Consider the following 14486-nt stretch of genomic DNA (forward strand, 5'->3'; position numbering starts at 1 on the left):
TATCCCTATAGGATCACACTGATGATCAAAATGATACAGAAGCATACTATTCTAAATTTTCATGAACTACCCAATGTAGATGCAATAAAGAGAAAGCCCAAGCTAAGCACAAGGCTAAACTCAAGGCTAAATTGAGGCAAAAATAATGCTTAAGAGAAGAGAAAGACTTGAGGTAGGTTCCAAAGTGGTTTAAGACATACATTGTTGGTAATAGACATGTCTTCCTAGAGAAAGCTCATAGCAGTGTTGAAGAAGAACCTGGTGTCAACAAAATGGAAGAAATTCAAAATAATAGGCCCAAAAAAATGAAGAAAGGCAATCTAGTAGGACCAAGAGTAGAACCAAAACCAGTATAAATTTCCAAAGATTTAAAACTAGAAGAGGAGAAAAAGCCCTTTAGGGAAGGAAGGGGGATTCCACTAGAAACATTAGATCACATAATTCATATCATAGAGGGTGCACGACCTACAAAATAACTTCCCTATTTCGAAGATTAATAAGCTAGTCAAAGTAAAAAAAATATGAGCATAATGAATGGGTATCACCCATACTAGTTGTTCCAAAAAAGTGCATACTTGAAAAAAGGTAAACACAACCACTGTTAGAGTTCATTATTCATTGTTGTTGTATAGTGAATGGTTATTACACATATTGATTGTTCCAAATAAGAATGAAAAACTCCAGTAGACTTGAAAAAGGTCAACGCAACCATTATTAGAGATCATTATCCATATTAGACTTGAAAAAGGTCAACATAACCATTATTAGATATCATTATCCATTATTGTACATAGAACACATGCCCTATAGCTTCCTAAATGACTTCTTAGGTTACAAATCATGTGCAAATTGACCCTATGGATCATGCGAATCAACATACAATCTATAGAGCTGCCTATAGAGTTATGCTATATGGCCATTATGCCTCTTAAATGTGCCTATGTGACAACCCCTATAGAGTTATGCTATTAGGCCATTATGCCTCTTAAATGTGCCTATGTGACAACCCCTATAGAGTTATGCTATTGGGCCATTATGCCTCTTGAATGTGCCTATGTGACAACCCCTATTTTTGTGCATTATTTGGCACATTTTATTGGTTTACATCGATAAATTTTTAGCATTTTGGCTATTTAAATCATTTATTTGATGAGCTTTATTGTAAAAAAGGCACGGTAATTTATAGCGGGTTTGTACAAATCAATGCCATGACCTTAGTGTGTGTGTCTGTTCTCATTTTTAGAATGGTGTTAAGATGTTTTTATGTTGCAAAATAAAGGTCTCATAAACCTTAGTCAAAGAAAATGTAATCAAAGCTTTTGATAATCAATAAAATATCAAGAAAAGGGAGGAGAGGGGAGTCACGTGATTTGGTTGGTTGGGGGAGTTGCAACCTCCTTCTTCCTTTTTCTACCCTTTCCCATGATTCATTCTCTCTCTTGCTTCTTTGCAGCAATCTTTATCTCTCTTATGCTTTCTTGCTTATATCAATGAAGGAAGGGAGTGAGGAAGATGATGATTATATGAATCTCTCATCTTGCTAACAATGTGCGGGTGTCTCTTCTTGGTCACAAGCGCTCTTTTCATTGGTGTGTTCAACTGAGAGTAGGGGCTGGTCTCGAGGTCTGCAATCATCACTGCCACTAAAGAAATGCTGCTTTATACAGTATGTGTGATGAAGAAGGTGAAGTGAAGAATGAAGAAGAAGGCATAATAGTTGGCCCTTTAACTCACATGCCTAGAGATTTACCAATAGACACGTTGCCATTGTTGCCTAAATGTTGAGAGGAAAACAAAACGACCATGTCAACCAACACACAGAGCCGCACCACAACCCCCTCAAGATTCACTCATCTCTACAAATTCACTTACTCTTTGTATTGAGGAGGGGAAAAGGAGCAACAACATCGGGCTTGGTGTGCTTAACAAAGGAGGTGGGCTATTTCAAAATGATCTTCATCATGGTGGCTTGGGCACTATTAACAAGACGATGGCTTGTATATTGGCAATGGTGGCCCATCCCTAGCGACGGTGGTGTCCTAATCCTAGAAGCAAAAGCAATGGTAGGTGGTCTTAGCGAGCTTCTACTCCAAGCGATGGTGGTGGCAGAGTTTGCCTATGTAATCATCAACAAGAACCTGTCAGATTTACTGTGAATGCTAATGCCACCCGATTGCAGACAAGAACCTGTCAGATTTACTGTGAATGCTAATGCCACCCGATTTGCAGATAAGAAGATAAAGGTTACCTTAATTTACAAAGCTTCTAAATATCCAGTGATGTGAATGGTCTTCGGCAAGAAACCATTCACATGCATGCTTTCGAATGTTCTTCTTGATATTGTCTTTTCCAAGAGTTCGCACCCACAACACATCGAGAACCCATACTTAGTTTTTTTTTTCCCCACAACAACAAACCTTTTTTCCTTTCAAAACTGGAAATACACACAATCATCTTTAATCGGGCGGAGCTCTTCAAGTTATATCATAAGTGAGGGTGTGCTTTCAAGTTTGATCCTTGTTGATGGAAATTCACCGTGGTTTATCCATGGATTAAGAGCTTCATGAAGGTGGTGCACATTCCATCCCTTTGCCCAGGGGGCGATCTTGTAGGTGTTTGGAGGAGTTCTTTTACCTTTAATTTTTCAAAGTGAATGCATGATTTTTAAAGTGTTGGTGCAAGAAGATAATGTTAGAGTTTGGAGTTGATGGAGTTTGTGAGAAGAAGAGTGTGTTGGGATGGGTAGTACTGATTAAGGTGGTCCTATGGTGGAGTTTGAAGATGGGGAGTTCTTTGCTTTCTATAATTTTTACAGAGCCTAAGAAATAACAAATTTTAAATACAAGAGGAAAAACAAACACCACAAGTACACTATACTTTATTTTTTTAAAAAGGAGATATTTGGTCACTCACTTATATATAAGGCTTGCAAATAGATGTATATATGTGCCATAGTGAGTGAGGATGACTTCCCAAGATCTCAAATAATCCACACCCCCTTTTGCCTTGATTTTAGTGCCCCATACAAGCTTAAATGTGATGTAGATGATTGGTTTGACTGGCTAGGAGTAGAAATGGAAAAATGAAGAGATGGGGGCTCCTTTTATAGGCCAACACAACCCTCTCCCATGCATGGTATCTAGCATATATGCCATATTTTGGTTCTAGTCTACCATGCACTCCACATACGTGAGTTAACTTTATCAAAATTTGGGCTAAGGGTGGCTAGACTAAAGCTTACTAATACATGAGCCCACCATGCAACTAATGCAACTCAAGAAAGGGAGCCCGCTGACACCCATAGGGGCACCAGTGTTGGTCATTTTTCTAAGTGGTGTACCTTAGGTAAATAAATCAACTTAAGCTAGGCACTATTTAGAGAACCTTTTTCTAACATTTTTTTTTACAAAAAGGGCAAGCAAGGATCTTACATTCTCCCCCACTTAAGCATTGAGATGTCCTCATCTCGCGAAATCTTCCTCATCTCATGAAATGGGGATAGTCCTTGGCTAGATATTCCTCTTTTTTCCAAGTTACATCTTCAATAGGGAAAAAAATCCACTTAACCACCTGATACTCTCTCAAAATTTGATTCCGTAAGGGTTTTTTCTCTAACATCTAGGACTTCTTCAGGTTTTAACTCCGTTTGTCCTTGTACTGGCATAATAATCTGATCATCCTCCAAGATGTTCTCAAGGTTTGGATGATACTTCTTCAACAGATTAACATGAAAAACATTCTGAAGCTTAAGATGTGGAGAAAGGAGCAATTCATAAGCTTAATCACCAACCTTCCTCATGCCCACAATATCTTGGTGATAACTTCTTGTATTTCCCCAAGGATGGACAACTTTACTTGGGTCACACATGGAGAAAAAATATTACCTTCTTTAAATTCTCACTTGGATCTCTTCGAATTAGCATATTGCTTTTATTTATGTCGATGAGCTTTAATATCTTTCTACATCTAGTTATCTCATCTTTGAGCATTTGCTTCTTCGAGACTTTCACTCTGATTTAACCAAGCTAAAGGAGTAAAGCATTATTGTCCATATAGAGCTTTGAATGGACTCATACCAATATTGCGATGATAAGAAGCATTATATACAAATTCTGCCAGATGAAGATAATTCAACCATTTTTTTGGTTCACGTCCACAGTAAGCTCTAAGAGTATCTTCAATAACTTCTTTACTCTCTTAGTTTGTTTGACCATCTGTTTCTAGGTGATAAGTTTGTTGAAATTTGAGCATAATGATGAGCTATGGTGGATCAAACACTAGAATCAACATCATTAACAAAGTGATTAAGAAATGATTAAGATGTAAATGGGTAATTAGCAAATAGATTAATGTAGGCATGGATACTCAAAAACCAGCAAATTCTCATTAGGGCTATGCCTCAATTTATAGAGTTTACATCAAGCATCAAATCCCATTGATTTCTCCATGATTCACTCCCAGAATATCTCCACCTCTTGCCTGATTCTCTCCACCTCTTCTCTTTTCCCTGAATATCTCCTAGAATAACTCCATACTCCTAAATTCTCTCATGCTACCCTTTATTCTCTCCCAGTAGCTCACCTTTTCATAGGTTATTTCACAATTACATCTTCTCTTTTACAGCCTCTAACCAAGGGCTTGTTCCCGCACACACCCTATTCACTTGTATATTTCAACACCTCCCCTCAAGTGAATAATCCTAGCACACCTGGACCCTATACCAAGTTTCCCTCTTACTTGATAGTCCGCGACCAGTGCCTCAAGTTCCTAAACTCCATAGTCCTTGACACTCTCTCTCTCAATGTGTCCAAGGCTACTATAAGTGCCTGCGACCTTGACTAAAGTGCTCACACATACATCTACCACGTGGCCTACATCATCGGTGGCTTAGAGAGGTGGTTTTACTTTGTTGGGCCAGGTTACATTGGGTTGTGGGGTCTCTCTCTCTCTCTCTCTCTCTCTCTCTCTCTCTCTCTCTCTCTCTCTCAGAAAAGATGATCCGACTCCACTTCCTTTGGAGCCTCCATGAAGTTTGCCGATGTCGTTCCTTCTTCACTGGGTTTGCTGTAGCAGTCTCTCGCCATGTGTCCTGGCTTTCCACATTTGTGGCAAGTGAAGGTCCTCCCTCCTACTCTGCCTCTTCCTCGTCCTCGTCCTCGTCCTCGAGAGAATCCTCCTCTGGTGAAGAATGCTCTTTCCTCTCCTGCTGTTGAGTCGAGCCCTTTCTTCTCTTTGCCTCTGCTCTCTTGCTCTAGTAGAGCTGCTTCTATCTCATGTATCTTCAATTCAGGTACATTCTTTAGTGTTGCTACAATGTTTTCATAATCTCCTTTGTCCACACTCTTGAGAAGTACAGCTAATGCTTCATCATCTTCTACCTTTTTGCCAATAGCTGCCAGCTGTTGCTTAATGCTTTTATATTTGTTCAAGTGTGTGATTAAAGGTTCACTTTCCTTCATGTCCAATTTGTAGAATTGCATTAACAGATTTATCTTTGAATTTTTTGCTTGTGTACCAAATAATTTATTGAGTTCATCCCATGCATCTTTTGCCCATTGTATCCCTGTGATGTGATGAATGATTTCATCATTTAAACTGAGTGCAATAAGTCCCAATGCTTTTTCATTCCTGCTCTTCCACTCATTTTTCCCTCTCTCTGGGCATTCATCTCTCCCTTCAACTAATCCCCACAGATTTTTCCTCATCAGCAAATACATGGTTTTTGTCTGCCATGTATAAAACTGCTCCCCATTAAATTTGGCTATTTCCTGTGCTGAACTCATGGTGATGTGAAGGGGGTCTTACCTCTTGATCCAATTTCAAGATTCAAGGGCAACTTCTACCCTTTTACAACTCAATCTGGTGTTTAATAGATGATTACAATAATTTTATCAGCATAAAATCACCAAAAATTACATTAAATTAAGGGTAACCAATTTGTACGGGATGGTTGGAGTATCAAACCAACTCCGATTTGCAATCTGAAGCTATAGGGATCTGTATCAGATACCTAATGGTTAATTTGAACCCTCAATTGTACCAAAATATAGTGATTAGCACTGATTAATCACTGATTAGCAAATTAATGCTATGTTTTGTGTGTAAAAAATAGAGTATGCGGGGAGTCCAGATCTGGTGCCTTACACTTCAAATGAGCTCAAATGCTTTCAAATGCATCAATAGCAATGAGTCTAGTAGAGGATTAAGCCAAGAAACACAAGATTTGACCAAATATTGAAAGCTTAATCTCTGTTTTACCAAAGTCACCTGCAGATTTGATAAAGAGCTTGGATCTCAATGTAGACTTGATGAAATTGAATTCTGTCTTCACCAGCTTGTAGAGCATGCTTGAATACACCTTGGGATAAGAGGAATTAGAAGCATTTGATTTGATGAAGGAGAAATCTGCAATTTACTCAGAAAAAAACGCATCGACCAAAACGTCGATTTCTCCTGAATTCCTTCGCGGTTTACTGCGCCGTCTTGATGAGCTTGTAGCCAAAGGAGTTGGCTACCATATGCTAGAAGCTTGTGCCCTAATTCTATGTGTGCAAGGTGAATGGAGTCCTCCACTGGCTGGGGGTGAAGGGGTGAAGTGAAAAATAACTAAATTTTTGATTATTTGCTAATTATCTACTAATCTTAATTAATTAACTAATGGGCTCATAAACCTGATGGATTCTAGGCATAGCTCTGATACCATGTTGAAATTTGAGCATAATGATGAGCTATGGTGGATCAAACACTAGAATCAACATCATTAACAAAGTGATTAAGAAATGATTAAGATGTAATTAGTGGGTAATTAGCAAATAGATTAATGTAGGCATGGATACTCAAAAACCAGCAAATTCTCATTAGGGCTATGCCTCAATTTATAGAGTTTACATCAAGCATCAAATCCCATTGATTTCTCCATGATTCACTCCCAGAATATCTCCACCTCTTGCCTGATTCTCTCCACCTCTTCTCTTTTCCCTGAATATCTCCCAGAATAACTCCACACTCCTAAATTCTCTCATGCTACCCTTTATTCTCTCCCAGTAGATTCTTCTCACCTTTTCACAGGTTCTTTCACAATTACATCTTCTCTTTTACAGCCTCTAACCAAGGGCTTGTTCCCGCACACACCCTATTCACATGTATATTTCAACAAAGCTGTGCTAAGATCTAAGGATGTTCTTATTGCTTCAAAGAATGCTACCCAAAAATGTGAGATAAACTTTGCATCTCGATCACACTGATTATCCTATGAGATAAACTTTGCATCTCGATCACACTGATTATCCTGCGAGATAATCCATGATGCTTGAAAATCTATTAGAAAAATACTTTAGCAATATCCATCACAGTTACTATAATCAAATGGGTAACTTTAGGTAATCTATTGACCACCACAAATATGAAAACATATTTAGGTACTAGAACCTTAAAGATCATTACAATCGAAGTAACACCTTGTACCAAACTCTCTATTATTGTCACGATGGAAGCCATCACTAACCACCTCTTTCATGGAATCTATGAAAAACCCAAGATTACAGTCTTATGTAGTGAAACCACTACCACCAAGGCCCTTCCAACAACAACCCCAAAGTCATCTAAGCCAACCTCACCAATCACGGAAATTCCTTTGCAAACTAAGAAAGTTTCACATGCCTAAGAAAACGAAGAGGTAGCATAATGGTCACACACTAAAGTTTGCATCCCTGAATTTTCATTAATAATAGAGAACATTATATTTATCCAACTCTTTAACATTGGATAGTTATGGTCATACTAAAGTTTGGATCCCTAAATTTCCATTAACACAACAGTGAACATGTGGTCAAAAAGCATCATTAGTACATTTAGCCAACTCTTCAACATTGGGATGGTGTCAAAGACTACTTGAAGCTTAAGGATATTATGAGGGCAACATGTCGCCTAAGTTTCAAAGAGCTACTACCCCATCAAGTGGAGTAACCCATCAATCACACACTTAATGATTGCTCCAAACCATGGAGATTGATTCAAACTATGGATATTAAAGAATATACTATGTGCTCAAGGCTTCTACCAAGGAAATAATCAAATTGGGATACCTAAGTAGAAAGTTTCCCAAACTCAAGAACCCAAGGTTGAAAAGGAGAATGTGATAACCATGACACTATTAAAAAAGTAGCTTTCATTGGATAAACTTGTGAGAGTGACATAGGAGTACTTACCTTTTTTAAGGTAAGTTGCCCACAAGAGCCTCTAAGCCCTGGTAAAAACTATAAGAAGCCTATAATGGAAATACTAATGGTTAAATAAAGAGAGATCAAGAGTGTTCTTAACTTAACTGATTCTAGTTTTTAAGTCAAGTTGAGAAGCTCTACATAAAAGAAAAAGAGAATAAAAACAAGGGGCTAGTACACTTTTGAAAACTATAAGAAGCCTATAATGGAAATACTAATGGTTAAATAAAGAGAGATCAAGAGTGTTCTTAACTTAACTGATTCTAGTTTTTAAGTCAAGTTGAGAAGCTCTAGATAAAGAAAAAAGAGAATAAAAACAAGGGGCTAGTACACTTTTGAAAAGTAAAAAAAAAATTCAAAGTTTTGAAGACCTGAATATTTTCATGTCTATAATGGTACGTGTATGTTATCATATTGTACATTGTAGGATTCAACTATATGCATACATCATCATGTTATACATCTTTTATTTTGAAAGTATGGGTCTAAATTACAATAGTTCGACGAACAAAGTCATTATCGTGTTGTATATCTTTGTTAATAATACACATTTAACATACAAGTTATCCAATGTACACATTGACAAATGGTTTGGCATATGAAACCAAGGGTATAAAGACAACATCAAAGAAATTGCATTTGATACAAGCCTCATTCTAGTAATATGATGTACAAGCCTCATTTTAGTAATATGACGAACGTACAACATTTGGTACAGGTTTCATTCTTGTAATATGATGTACTACATTTGGAATGTGTCTCATTCTAGTGAAATGATGTACGACATCAACTGTCTATGTATAATTGTATAAGGTGGCCCATATCGTATGTGTTTTGTTACATATATACATACGTAATTGTAAAAAAACCCATAAAAGCAATTTACCCCATCTTTCACTCATTTTTTAGCATAAAACATTTATCCCCATAGCTAGGTCGACCAATTATTTGTAATGTACTAGATTTGGTTGCTCCATGAGAAGTGGCCAATGATGTAGATGGGCATAAAGTTAGCATTTCTAAGTGGACAACTCAAGAAGGAGGTGTATGTAGAATAGCCGCCAGGTTTTGTGATACTCGGTTTATAAGGTAAGATATGCAAACTTTGAAAAGCAATGTATTGGCTGAAACAACACCCTTGAATTTGGTACGAGTGGATTGACATGAGTATTGATCTGTGTGCTTTTGCCGCACGTGTCGGAGCTAGGGACTTGCCAAGCACTGTGTGCGAGCCACGAATGGCTGCAAGCACACAACCAGGAAACCAGTAAGCTCAAAACAGGGAGCAATAGTGTGTCACTCACCGCTCAGACCGCCATACATGAAGGATTCTCGCGTTGCGATGAAGAAGGAGCCACTGTCGCCACTCTCCTGCCTCGCCGCTGCCGTGCCGCCATGCAATGCTCTATCACTACCACACTCTCTCCCTCTCTCTCTCTCTCTCACACACACATGCTAGAGAAGGAGAAAGAGAAGATGAAGCAAGAGCACTCCTTGTATTCAACACTTAGAGAATGAGAGGTTTTAGGTTACATTTGACTTTTATATGTGACCTGGCCATTCACACATGGGTGCCCACACATGGCCGGCGGATCCTAACCCTTATCCTGATGAAATTCGAGGTGTGCCTCTCATCGGCGATCACCCAATCCCTTTACCCTTTACATGTGGTGCCGACAAGCCCGGCCCATGACTCAGAATACATAAAATAATTATATGACATAAAAAGTAATACGTCTCAATGTTCGCCATAGGTTAACATGCCCCCCTTCTTGATGTAGATTCCGTCCTCAAAAGCTATGGTATGGTAAGCTTGACAGGGTTTGTTATGGTAGACTGTATCTGCAAAACATGGAAGTAGAGTGAAAGCATGCTTGGTATTCAAAAGATATAGAGTGTATCAAAAATAAAATCAAGCATGTTAGACTACAATGGAAGTATGCCATGAGAACCTAGTTTAAGAGGTCACATTAAGGAGCTAGCGTAGCAAATTAACATGAGTTTAAAATTATTGAAAGGAATTCAAGAGTTAGCAAGGTGTCAAAGGTTAATCAAGGTCTACAACTGGCCTAAGTCAAGGAAAATTACCAAGCTTAATAAATAAACAGATGACCACAATGTGTCTATTCTAAGAACAAGCTAATCCCAAGCGCCTAAGGACACAAGAAATATCAGAGTCATAGGAGTCTTTTGCCTTTATTTCTTTTACGCTGTGATAATTTTTACAAACAATGGCGACCTCCCTAAAGCAAAACTAGCATCGACCCTGGTGCCATGTTTACCACAAGGCCTTCTCTAGAAATCTACTAGCTCACCTTAGGCAAGGCTACCCCCTACCAACCCAGGGCATCGGTCTGGAGTGGAATACTTCTCTCCTACCAACCCAGGGCATCGGTCTGGAGTGGAATACTTCTCTCCTACCAAGTGTCAATAGGGTGATAGGCCGACATGAAAGCACATAACAGACACATTGCCATTTTTGTAGGCCTTTCTTTTTATTTTTAATTTATCTCTTTGGATTTTTGCTCCCAAATTATCATGCGTTCTGACATCCTTTGACAAAGGGGTAGAAGCTATGTCTTAGAGGTCAACACCCACGGCCAAGTTGTTCAAGCATTAAGATGGTTTTAACCCTAGACCTAAGACAACCATATTCCAAGGTTAACTAAAGACATCATGCATTCCCAAGAGTTTCTAAAATAAGGTTAAACTCAATTAATGATTTACACTAACACCTTAGACAACTTCAAAAACTAAGTAGTGCTTGACAAATTCCATGTGGTCATGCATTATAGTTCATGCAATTAATTGAACAGTAAAAATGAAAGAGAGTGGGCATGGAAGAATTACATCTCTATTTTGGAGATCTCCTTGATTCGATGAGAAATGCCCGCAATTTGATGTAGATCTCCATGTATGAACATTGCGGCAGTCCCAGGACTATGAAAGCAAACCCACCTCAAACTTTTCAACCTGTACAATTAACTAACAAGCACTATACCTCAAGAGAGGCACATCAGTGTGGGAAAAAATAAGGACTCGTTTAAGGACACAAAACTAGAAACAACTTGAAAACACTAACCTACCTACCAGTCACCACACTAATACTGAGGATCAAGGTAAGAGGATGTTGTAGAGTCTTGGCTTTAGCCCTAAGGCTAAGCCTCTATCCGCATCATCCAAATAAATAAAATCAGCCTCGGTAGTGCCATGAGTCTCATCCGTCCATTCATCGTCAGATATATCTTCTTCGTCCTCCCATCCACATAGACTCGTCAAGAATGTAACTATGCGAGAATAGTCATCTTGTGGAAAAGTAAAGACTTGGGCTATTGGGGATACATCCTCTACAGAGTAGGGGTTAGTCGTGGTCATAAGCGAATTAGCCATTCTAATTCCTCAACATTTCCCTCTCGCTGGCTAGTACATCTATGTGACCTAATTCGGTTTTAATTATAGGATAGCACATGTGAAATATCTAAGAAAGGTATAGATGATACCTCTCACCAAAGGTGGGAGTGGATGAAGTGTGTGATGCTTGTGCATCTGCCATATCTGCAAACACACATATAGCATCAGTAGGTTCATGAAGACAGGTCAATCTTGTTGCTAATTGTGTGCGGATAACTTTCCTCTTAATGTGCTCTTGCTTTTTTTTTTTGGGTATGAAGCTATATATATATACATTCCCTCGAATTTGGAAGTTACATGGTCAGGGGAGAAGGTTAGGGGGAGGAAGCAATAGAATGTCGAACGTGAGTACATGCTCCCCCCTTCCTTGGGTAGATCATATTTTTTGCAATGATGTTGTAGCCCCTTGGAACCAATTTGTCCAGTGGGTTATAGGTGGTGATGTGGGTAGAAAGCTTTTTATGACCCTTGTGGCCACATCAAGTTGCAAAGATGGTAGTGTACGCTCCCATGGATATGGCTTCTGACGATACATTTACAAGGGGAGATGTAGACTCATTGGTTTCTTGGTGGATATTGACAAGGGTAGGTGTAGAGCGTGCATAAACTTCTATATCAATGTGTGAATGGCTTGAGGAGCTAGAAGCTTCCTGTGACTCCGCCCTTCCTGAGCTAGGTGGTATCGATCGATATCGTTTGGGAATCCAAACTAGCTCTGGAAGAAGTGGTGTGGAGTACTCCGTTACCTTTCCCTTACCACGGTCTTGAATTATCATTGGGGTGGCAACATTTGGCTTGAGGAGCTAGAAGCGTCCTGTGACTCCGCCCTTCCTGAGCTTGGTGGTATCGATCGATATCGTTTGGGAATCCAAACTAGCTCTGGAAGAAGTGGTGTGGAGTACTCCGTTACCTTTCCCTTACCACGGTCTTGAATTGTCGTTGGGGTGGCAACATTTGGCTTACAAGATTTTACAGGCGATGCAGAGGAATTCAGCTTATGTTTAGGGACCCAAATCTGGTCATTCCCTTTGTAGTACCCTTGGGCTGCTAATAATATTTTAGGAATCCAACATGATGTTACCTTGCCTTTTCTAGGGCGGGTAGCTGCTTTCCTACTACGAGGCTTCTTGTCTGAACAAGATTGAGTAGTAGAGGTAGCCGTTAACAAAGCTTTTGGGACCCATTTGTATGTACTCTTCGGTAAAGTAAATGGAGCCTTGGGGACCACACTGCCTATCTCCACTCTTGGCGTTGAAGCATTAGAGGGGTGGCAAACAATCAAAGATCATGTAGCCACTTGACTTTGTGATTTTTTGTTATCTAGCGTTTTATCCAGAGTTGATGGCTTAGGTGCGGGACCCTGAGTGGTCAGGCTGAGAGCTGGTTCTTGCGTTGTAACTCGCCTAGTTGCCCAATCAATATTGCACTTGGTGGCTAACATCCATTTGTGCCCTAAGTTTACAGTTCCCTTCATGGTACCAGCAGGCATAACCAAAAAGCTTTGAGCCATAGTCCCCTTGTCATAGGCAACAAGAGTGTGCAGAATTCCCGAGACAGTGGTTTTCTTCTTATTGACACCCTTAACTTGGATGTTAATCTTTGATAGGGGTGGTTTTCCAAGTTGACACCACACTCCATATGACAGCAAATTGTGTTGAGCTCCCATATCCAATAATGCATTATATAGCACCTTCCCGTAAGGACTCTGTAGCTCAATTGGGTATCGTAGAGCCGGGTCAAATTCTAGTGAATCCTCCTCTGCCTCCTCGAAAAATGCTTGCGTAATCCCTAAGTTGGCGCCTAACACGCTGCTGGCGTTCTTTAGCTTCAACTCTCGCTTGTATCTTCTTAAGCTTAGCCTGTTCTTTAGCTGCCTTCTTCTGATGGATTGCATGTAATTCCTCTTGGCTTAGGGGGTCATAGTATCTTTTGAATTAACTCCTGTTGAGGAATCTAATGGTTTCAACTTCGTCGAGAGTCTCCACTTGGATGGTACCTTGTGGGGTAATTTCACATACTTTGTATGGTCCCTTACAAGCATATTTTAGCTTCTTCTTTTCGTTACGCACTCCATACATTAGGACTTTATCCCCAACTTTGATGTCCTTGTCTTTCAGGTGGTGATCAAACCATTTCTTCCTTCTATCCTTCTCTACAAGGGCATTGTACACCGCCAATTGTCTTTTTTTGTCTAACCGCTCAAGGATCGCTCAAGGATGTACAAACGCTCTACTAAGTGATTACCATCCCAGAACTCTTGAGTAGCGACATGAAGACTAGGAATGACAAATTCCCACCGCATGACTGCTTCTTGGCCATATATCATCTTGAATGGTGTGTAATTAATAGCCGCTTTGTATGCAGTACGATAGGCCCATACAGCTGATGTAAGCTTTAGATCCCAATCCGTGTGATGAGCCTCAATTGTCTTTGTCAGAATAGAGATTAAGGTCTTGTTGGTACTCTCGGCTTGGCCATTCGTTAGCGAATAATGAGTAGATTTATAATGGGATATCATGAAATTTGTTGTCAGCTCCTTAATCACTTCATTTATAAAATGCGTACCATTGTCGCTCACAAGTTCAAAAGGACAACCAAAGCATGTGATTATATTTTCAAAGAGGAACTTGGCTGTTGTCCTCGCATCTGCCTTACATGTCGCTTTCGCTTCAGCCCATTTGGTGACATAGTCAGTGGCCACAATAATATAGCGAGATTGTGTGTTTCGGGCCGATGGGCTAATTGGACCTACAAAGTCTAAACCCCACTTTTCAAATGGTTGGTTTACTTTAATTGGATGTAGGGGCATCTGATCTTTCCGCTAGGGTTTCTTGTAGCGTTGGCATTCATCTCACA

General features: G+C 39.6%; 1 pseudogene; it reads right to left on the reverse strand.

Annotated features, from left to right (window-relative positions):
• Window positions 1-10016: 10016 nt before the first annotated feature.
• On the reverse strand, window positions 10017-13956 carry LOC147611137 (uncharacterized; annotated as a pseudogene).
• Window positions 13957-14486: the final 530 nt, after the last annotated feature.

Source organism: Cibotium barometz, chromosome 48 (genome assembly GCF_041138505.1).
Source record: "Cibotium barometz isolate CiBa-2024 chromosome 48, ASM4113850v1, whole genome shotgun sequence".
Classification (NCBI taxonomy): Eukaryota; Viridiplantae; Streptophyta; class Polypodiopsida; order Cyatheales; family Cibotiaceae; genus Cibotium; species Cibotium barometz.